Consider the following 15,563-nt stretch of genomic DNA (forward strand, 5'->3'; position numbering starts at 1 on the left):
CCTGACTAGAATCTGTCCTTTGGTATAGGCATAGGGAAGAAAGTTCTTACGTGCAGGCTCAGCGGCCATGGCTCACGGGCCCAGCCGCTCTGCGGCATGTGGGATCCTCGCGGACCGGGGCATGAACCCGTGTCCCCTGCACCGGCAGGCGGACTCCCAACCACTGCGCCACCAGGGAAGCCCAGAAGATTCTTTTTAAAAAAGAGAAGATGGGGAAAGAGAAGAGAGAACTAGAGTTTTTTTGTTTTGAAAGATTTGTAAAATACTAGTCCCTTTTTTTTTTTTTTGCGGTATGCGGGCCTCTCACTGTTGTGGCCTCTCCCGTTGCGGAGCACTGGCTCCGGACGCACAGGCTCCGTGGCCATGGCTCACGGGCCCAGCCGCTCCGCGTCATTTGGGATCTTCCCGGACCGGGGCACGAACCCGTGTCCCCTGCATTGGCAGGCGGACTCTCAACCGCTGCGCCACCAGGGGAGCCCTACTCATCCCCTTTATGCTGTTATTTAGTAGTAGTAGGTCATATGTGACTCATGTGACTTAGATCAGACAGCTTAGGCTAGTAAATGGTTCAGGTACCCAGCAAACACGTCAAAGATTCCTTCAACAAGTTAGCTAACATTTTGTAAAGGAGTTAGAAAATGAAAGCCTACCATATGTGCCTGTATAGTGTTATGCCTAGATATTGTAGCGCACTGGGATATAACAATGCATGAATTTGAATCTCCCTTTCTCTTAGCTTATCTTGGAACAGAAATTTTTGGGGCTAGTTTGTAAATCTGTAAAAACGTTTTATATTAGAATCTGATGTGCTGATTTTAAGATTGGTGTCTAAAAGTGGACAGTGTCATCATCACATCAAATGTCAATGTGCATTTGAGATTTACTAGTTTGCATCTTGGCTTGTGCTAAGTTAGATTGTAAGATCAGGTAGTTAATTTTCTTGGAAGAAGAAAAAAATTAGCTATACTCATCACTCCCCAGTTCACAATTTCTTGTCACATTTCACTTGCTCCAGAAATATTAGTTTTGGAACCTTCTTGTGAATATGTAACTCTTAATACTGATGTCCTGAGAGAAAGGGGAAGAATTTCTTATCTAACCTAAATAATAACCACACCATCACAGAATATGTCCTCACAAACGCATCAAGCAATCAGATAGCCAGTAAACCTATTCTGCTAAATTCCATAAACTGAATGGGGAGGGTAGATTATGTTCATTTTTGTTTCTTACTTGGGAACGTGACACCTGATCTTTGAAATGGTTATTTATTTCATATATTGTAGCTGCCAGTCAGCCAGCCATTTGCAAATAGTGAAATAAACACACTGCTGGAAAGGAGTTTCTTCTCTATGGGTCTGTGGTGCCCAGGAAGTCAGATGTAATGTGGTTCCATTTATTTATGTAGGCATTTATTCTCTTTCTAATGAGCAAGTCGTTTTCTTTTCTCTATTCCTACACAAAAGTTAAATAAAGGAGTACCCAAGGAGGGCTGGGATACTTGGTTTGTAGTAGTTGAAATACCGTTTGATATCAGGGGATCTTTTCATAAAGAGAGTTTCCCTCTCAGTTAAGAAGAAAGCCCCAGAGAGCACTCCCTTTTGATCTCATTGTTAGAGCAAACATATCTGTAGAGAGGGGGATGTTCCAGAAGTCCAGTGTGAGGATTTGTCTCATCATCCTCCACCTCCCAATCAAAGGATTTTACTCTGTGGCTTCTTTTGCTCTTTTTGCCTGTGAAGTGAGGGATAAGAGCTAATTGCTCATATGGCAGCCAGCCTGCCTTAATATGTGGATTATTAACATGATACTGTCCTCTGTTGAGTCATAGCAACTGCTGTGAACAAATGTGTAAATCCATACTGGAAAAAAAGTGTTGCAAATGCCTTTCATCAAAATGGAAGACTGCTTCAACTTCTGTTTACTCCTCTAGTTGCAATCAAGCTTTCTTTTTCTTTTTCCTCTCTTTTCCCTTTCTCCCCTCCCTCTCTCTTTCAGAAATACATAAAGCCTAATCCTCCCAATGAGTACTGTGATCATTTGAAGTTTGTGTATAGGCCAACCCCATCATCAAAAATCGTTGTGTAACCCCATGATTCCCAGGCCTCAGCTGGTGGCCTAGTTATTTCAAACAATATTTAATGCAATAAATTCTAGTGCAATAAAAGAGTTTGGACAGTCCCTTAGAGCTTATTGCAGTGGGATTTGACTTGATTTTAAGAAAATGAAATGCCGGTATAACCAAATAATTTCTTTGTGGCATGATTTAAAAGGCCTTTAAGTACAGGTATAGGAGATTGAGTTTGTAAAACCTAATCTGAATAATTGCAGTTTTATTCTTACCGAGTAAATGAACACTTCAAAAATATAGGAATTCTCCTTACTTAGCATAAGGTGATTTTTAATAATTAGCAAAAGAAATGTAAGTGAACAACCTTACTTTTTGTACTGTTATGGGGAGAATAAAGATACCACCTGGCTGTATGCATAAATTTGTTTACTAAGTTGGTTGATTACTGTAGATGGGTCTTAAAAATGACTTTTTGGTACAGAAAACATGTGGCATCTAGGTATTATGATGCCATGCTGCCTGCTAATGTTGAATATTTTGTGTGATTTTTTTTTTTAAAGAAAATTGTTCTTACTCATTCAAATTCAACAGTCTTACAGTAAAGTCAGCCATAGACCAAATATTCAGGACTTATGTTGATACAAATGAAAGAAAAATACAACACAAGTATTTGGTAATTAAGAAAACCAGAATGTCAATGTTAGAAAAATTTGGTCATAGTCTTGTACTCTGGAGTCCTTATCTTAAGCCAATAACTTTAAAGATCTTTTGTTTTCTGTACTGAAACAGAATAGTGAAAATGTTTTTATAGAAAGTTATGAAAAAGAAGTATGTATTAATTTGCTTTGGGTCATTCTAATCTCTCTGGTAAATTCATAATTAGGAAGGCCTTTTTAAGACTGTGTTCTAGTCTCACAGGTACACAGCTTCTCCATATCTGGTAAATTTAAATTCATATGTGAGGAGGTTATGTTTTTTTAAAGCATATTATTTACACAATTCACTGGAATGGGTCCTTTGGAAGTTGGCTGGCTCTCATGTAATTATGTACTTCGTAACCCTGCGTTACACAGCAGTAGGAATTCAAGTAAGAATAATTTACTACTTATGCATAGTTATTAGAATTTTAAAGCATTTGTGCAAAATTCTAGTTTATCAGAGTGTTATATTTGACTAATTGCATACTTAATAAATAATAATGAATAAAATTTTAGAAGGCAGCCAGGTTTGAATCCTAACAGTTCTAAATAAGCATCAGGAGCTGCTTCCTCCTCTCCCCCTTCACCTTATCGTTTAAAGGGATTTCCATCCCTTTAGGCCAGATTTTGTAGTGAAACTAATAATTACTGTTAAAAAAATCCATATTAGATGTGTTAAAGATAGACTTAAATCATAGAATTATGGAATTTTATTGCTGCAAGATGTTGTTAGAAATATTTTAATCTACTCCATTTTACCAGTGGAGAAGCTGAGGCACATGGAAATTAAGTGAAACTGCTCAAGATCTTACAGTTGGTTTGAGTACAAGTCTGCACCTTGTCCTGGATTAGTGTCTTAACTCCTGGATTAGTGTCACACCTATTCTCAGTTGTTATGATAATTCAACAGTTCACTTCACCAGGGATTTCTTGAATACTTCTGCTGGACTAGGCAGTGGACTAGGCATCCAAAGATTATAAGAAAAGTGTGAGTTTATATGGGCTAACAATAATGATATCAAACTAGTAATATTTAAATTCTAATTTATCTAGTGTTTTTCAATGTTTATAAGTGTTATAAATGTTTAAAGTTGGCTGAGCCTTTAAATCTAAATTTTCTACTAGATTATAATTTCCTTTAAGGCAGGGACTCACTTGCTTTTCATAACATTAATCCAGTTTCATTTTGGAATGCTTAAATTAAAAAAATTTTTTTTTTTGAGCATTGATGACATTGTTGGAATAAGTGTAGCTTCCCATGGTATCTACTCTGGGGATAATACTCATTTCAGAATTACACTTTTTTCTTAATTGAATACTTTTGATTTCAAGTTAAAAATTGTCTCAGTTTCCGCCTTAAGCAAGAAGGAGCACCTATTTTAAGGGTACAGAGATAGCTCATGGAACTAAAGGGGAAGATGTCAGGCACCACAAAGACATGGAGCCAGGCATTGGAACACCTTTAGTGCTCAAGGCAGCCACCTTGTATACCTGGGATAAATCCCACTTGGTCATGTTTTATAATCCTTTTTATATGTTGCTGGGTTTTATTTGCTAGTATTTAGTTTAGGACTTTTGCTTATATATTCATGAGGAATATTGGTCTGCTAATCTCCATTCTGCTACTGAGACTGTCCAATGAGTTTAAAAATTTCAGTTATTTTCAGTTCTTATATTTCCACTTGGTTCTTATATATATCCGTTATTTCTTAGCTAATACTTTCTATCTTTCCATTTCTTTCAAGAATGTTTGCCCTGAGTTATTGGAACGTTTTTATACTATTTATTTATTTTTAAATAATTAAATAAATTTATTTATTTTTGGCTGCGTTGGGTCTTCATTGCTGCATGCGGGCTTTCTCTAGTTGTGATGAGCGGGGGCTACTCTTTGTTGCAGTGTGCGTGCTTCTCATTGTGGTGGCTTCACTTGTTGCGGAGCGCAGCCTCTAGGCACATGGGCTTCAGTAGTGGCTCTCGAGCTCTAGAGTGCAGGCTCACTAGTTGTGGTGCATGGGCTTAGTTGCTCCGAGGCATGTGGGATCTTCCTGGACCGGGGCTCGAACCCATGTCTGCTGCATTGGCAGGTGGATTCTTAACCACTGCACCATCAGGGAAATCCTGGATTATTTATTTTTTGTATTCCATTTTATCTCCTCTGTTGGCTTAATAGGTACTTTTGTTTTGTTTTAGTGGTTGCTCTAGAGAGTACAATATGCATTTAGAAATATTTACTGAGGGAAATCCCTGGCAGTTCAGTGGTTAGGACTCGGTGCTTTCACTGCCAGGGCCCAGGTTTGATCCCTGGTCAAGGAACTAAGATCCCGCAAGTTGCATGGCATGGCCAAAATAAAAATTATTGAGGTGAAATTCACATAACGTAAAATTAACCGTTTAAAAGCAAACAGTATAGGGTCATTTAGTACATTCACAATGTTATGCAATCATCACCTCTATCTAGTTCCAAAACGTTTCCGTCAATCCAAGTAAAACTTATTCATTAAGCAGTTTCTGTCCATTTCCCCCTTCCTCCAGGCCCTGGCAATCACTAATCTGCATTCACCTATTCGGGATATTTTATATAAATGGAATCATAAAATATGTGATCTTTTGTATATAGCTTCTTTTAATTAGCATAATGTTTTTGAGGCTCACCTTGTATCAGTACTTCATTTTTATGGCTGAATAATATCCCATTGTGTGTATATACCACAATTCATTTATCTGTTCATTTGTTGGTGAACATATAGGCTGTTTCTGCCTTTTGGTTATTGTGAATAAGGTTGCTGTGAACATGTCTGTACATATATTTGAGTATTTTCACTTCTTTGGGGAATATACCCAGGAGTGGAACTGCTAGAAGTGGTCACATGGTAATTCTATATTTAACTTTTTGAGGAACTGCCAAGCTGCTTTCTACAGTGGCTGAACTTTTCATATTCCCACTAGCAGTGTATGAGGGTTTCAGTTTCTCCACATCCTCACCATAACTTGTTATTTTCTGGTCTTGTTTTGTTTTGTTTTTAATTGTAGCTTCAAAAGCTTTTGAGACTGGGTAGGACTTCAATGATAAAGATACTTCCAGTCTATCTGGATCTCCTGGCATGCTTTTTTCCTGAGGTATCTAGATAGCTCTGGGTTTTTTTTGTTTTTGTTTTCTGTTGCCATCCTAGCGGGTGTGAAGGGCATCTCGTGGTTTTGACTTTTATTTTCCTAATGACTAATGATGTTGAGTCAATGTTTTTTTTTTTTTGTCAATTTGTGTATCTTCTTTGGAGAAATGTCTTATTCAAGTCCTTTGTCCTTTTTTTTTTTTTTTTTTTTTTTGCAGTGCGTGGGCCTCTCACTGTTGTGGCCTCTCCCGTTGCGGAGCACAGGCTCCAGACGTGCAGGCTCAGCGGCCATGGCTCATGGGCCCAGCCGCTTCGCGGCATGTGAAATCTTCCCGGACCGGGGCACAAACCAGTGTCCCCTGCACCAGCAGGTGGACTCTCAACCACTGAGCCACCAGGGAAGCCCTAACATTTTTTTTAAATGAGAAAGATTTAAAGATATTTACCCACATATTTGTATTTCTGGAACTTTTAATATTTTTGTGTGGGGGACTTCCCTGGTGGTGCAGTGGATAAGACTCTGCTCTCCCAATTCAGGGGGCCCAGGTTTGATCCCTCGTCAGGGAACTAGATCCCACATGCATGCAGCAACTAAGAGTTTGCATGCCACAACTAAGGAGCTGGCGAGCTGCAACTAAGGAGCCTGTCTGCCACAACTGAGACCCGGTGCAACCAAATAAATATTAAAAAAATTTTTTTGTGTGGATTGTATCTGTTATTTCCAAATATATTTGGAAAATATATGCTTTCTCTCCACTCACTCTCCTGGTTTTCTTAATGGGATACCAAATTATACATTTGTTGGACTGCTTGCTTATTTCTCATGGGTCACTGAGGCATGATTCAATTTTTTCCAGTCCTTTTTCTCGTAGTGCATTATTTTGCATATTGCTATTTCTTCAGATTTACTGATCTATTCTTCTACATTGTTGTAGTTAGCTGTTAATCCCGTCTCATGAAATTACTATTTCAGACATTGTATTTTCCTTTTCTGGAAGTTTTATTTCATTCCTTTTTTGTATCCTACGATTCTAGAATCATAGAATAGCTGTTGTTAGACTAGCTAATGTTAGAATAGCTATTTTAATGTTTTGGCCTGCTAATTTCATTTTTTTTAATTTAAAAAAAATTTTTTTAAATGTTTATTTATTTATTTTTGGCTGCATTGGGTCTTCGTTGCTGCGCGCAGGCTTTCTCTAGTTTCAGTGAGCGGGGGCTACTCTTTTTTTTTCCGCAGACAGAAATGAGTTTATTGCATTAGAAAAAATACCAAAGAAAAGCAGCAAACACCTCCGTACTCCAAACAATTATTAGTTTGACTTCAAGGGTGAAAAGGAATCTCAAAGGTACAAACTTTATTTCTGGGAGGGGGTGACAGTCTCCTCCCTCCTCCTCCTTCCTTGTCCCTTTAAACCAATGGACCTCGATAGAGGTGTCCACCTGTGTGATATAATCACACACGTCTTTCTCATCCTGCTTGCCTGCGCACACCCGTGTGGAGCTAGCTGGTCAGAGTGAGCAGGCTCCTGAGGTTCTGGGATAGACAGAGAAATGTGAAGATGGGGCTGGGGGGGTTCCTAGCCTGAGACCAGGTTTCCAGTTAGTGATGGTGGGACTAGGGTCGGGGAGGGAGGGCTTGCCTTCCTGCAGAGCTGAGAAGACGGCTTATTGATCCCTCCTTCTTGCCGGGGGCTACTCTTCATTGTGGTGAGCAGGCTTCTCATTGTGGTGGCTTCTCTTGTTGCAGAGCACGGGCTCTAGGTGTGCAGGCTTCAGTAGTTGTGGCACGCTGGCTCAGTAGTTGTGGCTCATGGGCTCTAGAGCGCAGGCTCAGTAGTTGTGGTGCACGGGCTTAGTTGGTCCGCGGCATGTGGGATCTTCCCAGACCAGGGCTCGAACCCATGTCCCCTGCGTTGGCAGGTGGGTTCTTAACCACTGTGCCACCAGGGAAGCCCAGCCTGCTAATATCATTATCTCTGTCATTTCTGGATCTGCTTCTATTGACTGATATTCCTCCTGATTATGGGACACATTTTAATGCTTCTTGTCTCATCTAGTAATTTTATTTTACTTATTATTTTTACTTTTTATTTTTGTGTGTGTGTGTGGTACGTGGGCCTCTCACTGTTGTGACCTCTCCCGTTGCGGAGCACAGGCTCTGGAGGTGCAGGCCCAGCAGCCATGGCTCACAGGCCTAGCCACTCTGTGGCATGTGGGATCTTCCCAGACCGGGGCACGAACCCGTGTCCCCTGCATCGGCAGGCGGACTCTCAACCACTGTGCCACCAGGGAAGCCCTATTTTATTTTTATTATTATTATTTTTTGGCCACGCTGTGAGGCTTGAAGGATCTTAGTTCCCCAGCCAGGGATTGAACCCAGGCCCATGGTGGAAACACCCGAGTCCTACCCATTGGACCGCCAGGGAATTCCCTCATCTAGTAAGTTTAGATTAGACATTATGAATGCTACATGATTCAGTGTTTGTATTTTGTTGTCTTTTTAAAAGAATGTGTTGAGTTTATTTTGGCCAGTAGTTAAGCTTCTTGCAGTTTGATGCTGCTGTGACTTGATTTTAAGCTTTATTAGGATAGGTTTAGTGTAACCTTTATACTAGTGTAGTTTATCCCTACAAGTGAGGTGTGAGCTTTCTGGGGCTCCTACTCAATGTCCCACATGTTCAGTTAGGCTTCTGCAATCTGGCTGGTCAGAACAGAAAAGTTCCCCAGCTCTGTGTGGGTTCTAGGAGCTGTTGAGCTTATAGCTCCTTCATGGTTTTTTGCCTGGCCTTATGGAGTTTCACCTTATACAGACAGGACTTAGTGTTTAGGAATAGACTTAAGGAGTCCCCTGTTCAGTTATCTAGAGCTTTTTTCTGCATAATTCTTTCTCCAATACTCTGACTCACCAATTCTAGTCTATTTAGCCTCCTCACATTCTGTTCTCTGTTTCCTCAATAAATGGGCCTATTTTGCTCTTCTTGGAGTCTCCTTTCTCATGCCACAGACTAGAAAGTGCTTTGAGGTTTAAGACTTGAACAGTTTTAAGGATCACCTCATTTATTTCCTGTCTTTCAGGGATTACAGTCTGGTACTGCCTGTTGTCCAATGTTTTCAAATATACATTTCATGTATTTTGTCCCTTTTTCTTTCAGTCTATGATGGGAGGGTAAGTTTGATACCAGCTACTTCCTTATTGTAGTAGCTGAGGTCTAATGTTCTTTTACTTAGAGCTTCTATTTTATTTAAATTGAATGTACTGGAAGTCCTCACTTTGCATGGTTCTGATATGCACAAATTTCAGTTACTACAGTTTAGTTAAATAACACCAGTACCCCAAAACATGGTTCAAATTTCAGTTATCAGAGTTTATTAACTGTAATTTTTGTAAAGTGCAAACTTCCTTGCTAGCTCTCCAGTCCACAGATGACTATGTGGAAAACAGATGCACATCATGATCAGTCAGTCGCTTTCAGTCTGTTGATTAGTCACATACATACTGCACAGTGTGCACTTGTGGGCACGCCTGACCTGGGTCCTCTTTAAGATCTCCTACAAGACTATAATGAAGGTACTGGCCAGGGCTGAGGTCTCATTTGAAGGCTTGATTGGGGAAAGATCCACTTCAAGTTTACGTGGTTTTTGGCAGAATTCCTTTCCTCAAGGCTTATTGGAGACTCACTTCCTAGCTGACTGTTGACTGGAGGCCACCCTCATTTCTTGCCATGTGAAACTCTCCAGTATGACTCCTTGCTTCATCAAAGCATGCAAGCCAAGAAGGCAGTAGAGTCTATTAGCAAGATAGAAGTTTCAATCTTATATAGCCTAGAAGCAAGGTATTAGGCTATCCCACACTCAAGGGGACAGGATTACTTACAAGTGTTATGAATATCAGGAGGTGGGGATGACTAGGGGGCATGTTAGAGTTTGACTGCCGGTATTATAATCCATTATCATCATTATTTATTCTGATGTTCAATTTGTCGCAGAATTAGCCTGTGAGAACCTTTTGCACTGGCCCCTGTATCATCTTGCCATGTCTTCACCATTTTTGAGTACCACAAGATGATACTCTGAGGTCATCTTAAACTTTACTTGCCCAAGTCCTGGAATTAGCCATGTTCTAAGGAGCTCTGGTTCCTTTTAGTGGAGAGTGATATTTGGAATCATTAACTGTACTCATTGCTATTAAGGTGTTACTGTTACCAGACCCTCCCAGTTGATAGAGCCAGGGGGTGTGTTTGTGTATGTATGTGTACACACACATATACATACATCACTTACCTAGAAGTTGTCTGTCTCTGTTACGAAGCTTTGCATTCATAACATCTTCAGTTGTAGTTCAGCAGCATAGTATTCACTCTGGCTTTCTTCCTTTCTATATTTGTAACTCTTCTCTGATGAGAATCCTTGCTCTTATTATCCTCAATATTTGATCTACCCACCTAATTTTAAAAAAAATAAATTTATTTATTTTATTTATTTATTTTTGGCTGCGTTTGGTCTTTGTTGCTGTGTGCGGGCTTTCTCTAGTTGTGGCAAGTGAGGGCTACTCTTCGTTGCGGTGTGCAGGCTTCTCATTGCAGTGGCTTCTCATTGCAGAGCATGAGCTCTAGGCATGCGGGCTTCAGAAGTTGTGTCACGTGGGCTCAGTATTTGTGTCTCATGGGCTCTAGAGCACAGTCTCAGTAGTTGTGGCACACGGGCTTAGTTGCTCCATGGCATGTGGGATCTTCCCAGACAAGGGCTCAAACCCGTGTCCCCTGCATTGGCAGGCGGATTCTTAACCACTGTACTACCAGGGAAGCCCTTCCCCACCCCTCATTTGATGGATCTTTCTGTATAACTCATCTCCCATTGCCGACATAGCTCTCGCTCCATTTCCCACCCCATACTCTTTATGGATGCCTTCCTTACCCTTTTGGGATCTATTTGCACTGGGCTAAACCCTTCCACCCTTCTCTCCCTACTGAGTCTGAAACTCTTTGCTGGGCCACTGCCCCTCACCCCACTGGGTCTGAATTCAGTGCTGTCCACTACCCCTCCACTCTGTGAATGTCTTCTTCTGCCCACTTTGGAAACCCTCACTGCCCTGCCCTTCCCGGTCACGTGGACATGCTCATCATCCTGCTCACGGCCACTTCAGTCCCCCATGTAGAAGCTCTCCTCACTTCACTAGGGCTGTTGAACCCCATGCCAGGCCACCCTCTTGTAAAGGTTTTTTTCTGTCACCCTACTTGGGCTCTGAAACTCTATGCCAGGGCTTTTACCCCTCAGGGACACCTTTCTCACACCAGTTGGACTCCAAAAGCCTGTATTGGGCCATCGTTGCCACTTATACCACTCAGTTTGATGCCCACTTAGCTTGTATTCACTTAATGGCTGTTGAAGTTCATTTTTCAGTTAGGAAAGGAGATGAGGGAGAAGAGGAATCGAATTTTATTTTTCATATTAAAAAAAATCTCGCTAGTATTTTTACAGCAAATGCTTTTAACCTAGTGCATTGTAGTTTATACAGAAGCCAGTGTTTCCCACATCTATGTAATGCTTACAGGTTTATACCCATGCTTTCATGCCATATTTTTACTCACATACTAGAGGTTTATTATCATGTTTATGATTTCTGAGCTTATCTACTCCACCCCCACCCCAACACCCCAAAACCCACAGGTGGTTTTCAATTTACATGTGTCTGTCAGTGCTACCACCATTCTTCCAGTCATTCATTTGAAATCTTGGGTTATTTCTGACTCATCTATCTTTGTTCCTTTCGTCAGTCAGTAAGTCCTGTTGATCTTTCTCTTTATGTAAGTTTGTCTTCTCTTTGCCCCTTACTTTGATGATTAACATGGCCACTTGGGTGGGACTCCTTTTCTTTAGTTTCTAAGTCAGTCCAGTGCCCCTAAACCACCTTTGGCTCCACATTTTTTAATAAATGAACGAACTCCATGTGTGACTTTTTAAGTGCCTTTTTTTTTTTGGCCATACCGTGGCGACATGCGGAACTTCCCCAAGCAGGGATTGAACTCATGTTCCCTGCAGTGGAAGCACAGAGTCAACCACTGGACCACCAGGGAAATCCTTAAGTGCCATTTTTACGTGGCATTATTCTAGGTAGTCAGATATCTAGTTTGAATCCCATATTTACCACTTGCGTGGTACCCATTCACTTTTGGTAATTTATTTAACCTCTCTGGATCTTTTTTATTTACTAGATTGTTTTACAGGTGAGTAAGATAATGAATCGCGAAAGAGATTTATCCAAAATGCATACCTTTCAGCCTGGTAAGATCAGTCTCAGTAAAATAAACAGTGTTATTTTATCAGTATTCTCACTGTTCTATAAGCAAAAACTGTTTCCTTACTTCTCTTTGATATGTAGCTTTCAATGATCACTTGCTATTAAGAGCACAGTTATTGACCATCTACTATGACCACATACTGGAGATTAAAAAAAAAAAGACATGACTCATATCTGAGAAATACATTATGATAGAGGAGGCAAACATATAATTAATTTACATACAGTAACAAGTGCTACAATAAAATTAAAGACTGTGTCTGAACTTTTTAAAAATTAGAAATTTTAACTAAACTTATATAGCAGCTATTGTCTAACACAGTTTAGTATGTTATTGTATTTTTCCTTGTAGTTACTGTTTGTGTTAATTTATCTCCCTCAAATAGAGTGTAAACTACTTGAGAATAGGTCTTTATAGTGGTAAGTGTGGATTTTGGGAGACAAACACATTGTGGTCTTATTTCTGCCACTGACACTTAGTCACTGCAACTTCTCTGAACTTGAGTTTACTCTCCTGTTAAAGTGAAAATACTAATAATTCTTTGACAGGATTGTAATGATTAAGTGAAATAATGTTTTTAAGGATCTAGCACAATGACTGGCAAACAATTTATGCCTGATAAATTTTGTTTCTCCTCTCCTTGTACTCCACTTGTGTCTGTTCTGCTAATGAACACTAAATATTTGATTAATGGATGAATTTATTGATTCAATGATCTGCAGTTCATAATGGCTTCCCAGAACATTTTGAAATGCAAGTGGCATTCATGGAAGCCTGTTCTTGGTAATGATGGCACTTTATATTTTTTTCTTTTGTACTTGAAGTTTTTTTCTTTAATATTTATTTATTTGGCTGCACTGGGTCTTAGTTGTGGCATGCAGGATCTTCAGTTGTGGCATGCGGGATCTTCAGTTGCAGCATGCAGTTCTCTTAGTTGCGGCATATGGAATCTAGTTCCCTGATCAGGGATTGAACCCAGGCCCCCTGCATTGGAAGTGTGGAGTCTTAGCCAGTGGAGCACCAGGAAAGTCCCTGTACTTGAAGTTTTTAGATCCCTTATTTTAATTTTACCAAAACCTTGTGCAGTAAGGGTAGGCAGATATGATTATCCTATGTGACAGTGGGAGTTTCATTTTTGAAGTGAGTGAACTAAATTGGGATTCTTTTTTTAAAATTTATTTATTGGCAGGTCTTAGTTGTGGCATGGGGGATCTTTCTTTGTGGCACGTAGGCTTCTCTGTAGTTGTGGTGCACGGGCTCAGTTGCCCCACAGCATGTGGGATCTTAGTTCCCTGACCAGGGATCGAACTGGCGTCCCCTGCATTGCAAGACAGATTCTTAACCACTGGACCACCAGGGAAGTCCCTAAATTGGAATTCTTAAGAGCCAGTCATTGAATTTGTATAGGTAGAGTGTGAATGTATTACATGGCCTGTGGAATACTATAGTTCTCTTGGCCTGAATTTTTTAGTTGATATAGTAGTGAAAAGGGAATTCTTCTATTCCATGGCTTAAGGATACATAAACTCTCAATGCAGCAATCTTTTTATTGTTCATTATTATAGCTTCTTTTACTCTTAGAAGTTGACCAACAGGGACCTGAGTTTAGGAGATTTTGTCTTTCAGCTTTCATATAGTAAATGCTAAGGCCAGCCCTTTGCCTGCAGGGCCTTCTATCAGTGAAGAGGAACTGTGGCTTTTTCCAGGCAGCCAAATAGGGGGAGGAGTCAAGATTTTCAGTGTTCTTTGTGAAAATGAATTTGTGCTGTTGAACCTCATGGGTATTAGATACTATATTCTCCTTAAAGCACTGCAGGCCCCTTGTTGCAACATTTCAATCTCTTTTTCTGATTCTTTCAGGTAGTAGAAAACATGTTTCAGGCATTTAAAAACATGCTGTGTATGCTTTTTAAAAGCTGGTAAACTCATTCAATTGATTAACAGACTTCAGTTGTAATAAATTATTGGCCCACCGTTTTTTGGAGTACTTTGCAGCATACTGTCCTTATATCAGTTATAGATAGTATGAACAATGAATATCATATTTTGTTTCCTTAATATTTCTCCAACTAAAGTGTTTTAAGAAGAAAAAAAGTCCCACGATGATAGTAAATATTTCAAAACTTATAAAGTTTAGTATTATGTGTACTGACTGTTACATTTCAAAATATTTTTCTGTTTTTATATGTGCTGTGATCAGGTATTTAGTTTTTTAGTATTATTAGACTGTAATAGCACCCAAGTTGATGGACAGAGCTTCAGCCTGGGATACATTGAGGGAAACCTAAAGATAGTAAAAATTCTTCTAAAAGATACAGTGTTTCATAAAGCTACAGGAGGAGTACCACTAATATTGTTTAATTAGTACTACTAGAACTCATAATTTCTACCTTGTTTTTTGTTTGTTTGCTACTGAATACACTATATGTATATTCACACTTACACATTTGTTTTTGTTTTTTTAGAAGGTTTTAAGACCAGCAGCTTTTGGGGTTCTCTTTTTTTCCTCTTTTTCTGTCCCTGTCTCTGCTTCTTTCTTTCTTGTTGTTTTCCCTTCTGTTTGGATTGCTTCCTGCCTCCTCCCTCCAATATTCCCACCCCCCTTAATCCATCTGGAAAGATGAAGAGGCAGCTGCTATGGTAACTATGCATTTTGGTTAATAGCAGACTAACAAGACACATAAAACATATGCAAACTGTGCAGAGTTAGTTGCTGTCAAAGCGGTAGGGGTATAATACTTTATCTTTTCCTTCTCCCCACCTTCTAAAAAAAAACTTTAACTTTCCTGTTATATTTTGTCTTCTAAGTTACCATTTCTAATATTGAAATGCTACCATGAATAATTCCTTTTTTCTGCTTAGTCTGCACAATATTTCACTCTGTGGTGAGTTTATGGGAGATGAGTTGAGGTGTGTAGAGGAAAAGAGTTGATTAATTGGGTTAAGAAGTAGATTTCCTGGGCTTCCCTGGTGGTGCAGTGGTTGAGAGTCTGCCTGCCGATGCAGGGGACACGGGTTCGTGCCCCGGTCTGGGAAGATCCCACATGCCGCGGAGCGGCTGGGCCCGTGAGCCATGGCTGCTGAGCCTGCGCGTCTGGAGCCTGTGCTCCGCGATGGTAGAGGCCACAACAGTGAGAGGCCCATGTACCGCAAAAAAAAAAAAAAAAAAAAAAAAAGAAGTAGATTTCCTTTAGATTCATACATGGAAGGCGAACAGGGATAAAAATTTTTATTAAATATTTGGCTTCTTGACCTATAACTTTTTCTTCTTGCTTTTTGGCCACTTAGTGTCCCTTTTGAGTTTCCCTCTGGGGTTAGAACTAGTTAGTAGTATGTTTCTTGAAGATGTGTCTATCATAACGGCAAGCTGCAACTGGAATATTGT

At 40.0% G+C, this 15,563-nt stretch overlaps 1 protein-coding gene across 13 annotated transcripts in view; it reads left to right on the forward strand.

Moving 5' to 3' along the window:
• The window catches only part of BTRC (beta-transducin repeat containing E3 ubiquitin protein ligase), a 184,449-nt gene that overhangs the window by 37,454 nt on the left and 131,432 nt on the right, over window positions 1–15,563 (forward strand). The gene's annotated exons all lie outside the window — the stretch shown is intronic.

The sequence above is a fragment of the Phocoena sinus genome, chromosome 16 (assembly GCF_008692025.1).
Source record: "Phocoena sinus isolate mPhoSin1 chromosome 16, mPhoSin1.pri, whole genome shotgun sequence".
Lineage (NCBI taxonomy): Eukaryota > Metazoa > Chordata > Mammalia > Artiodactyla > Phocoenidae > Phocoena > Phocoena sinus.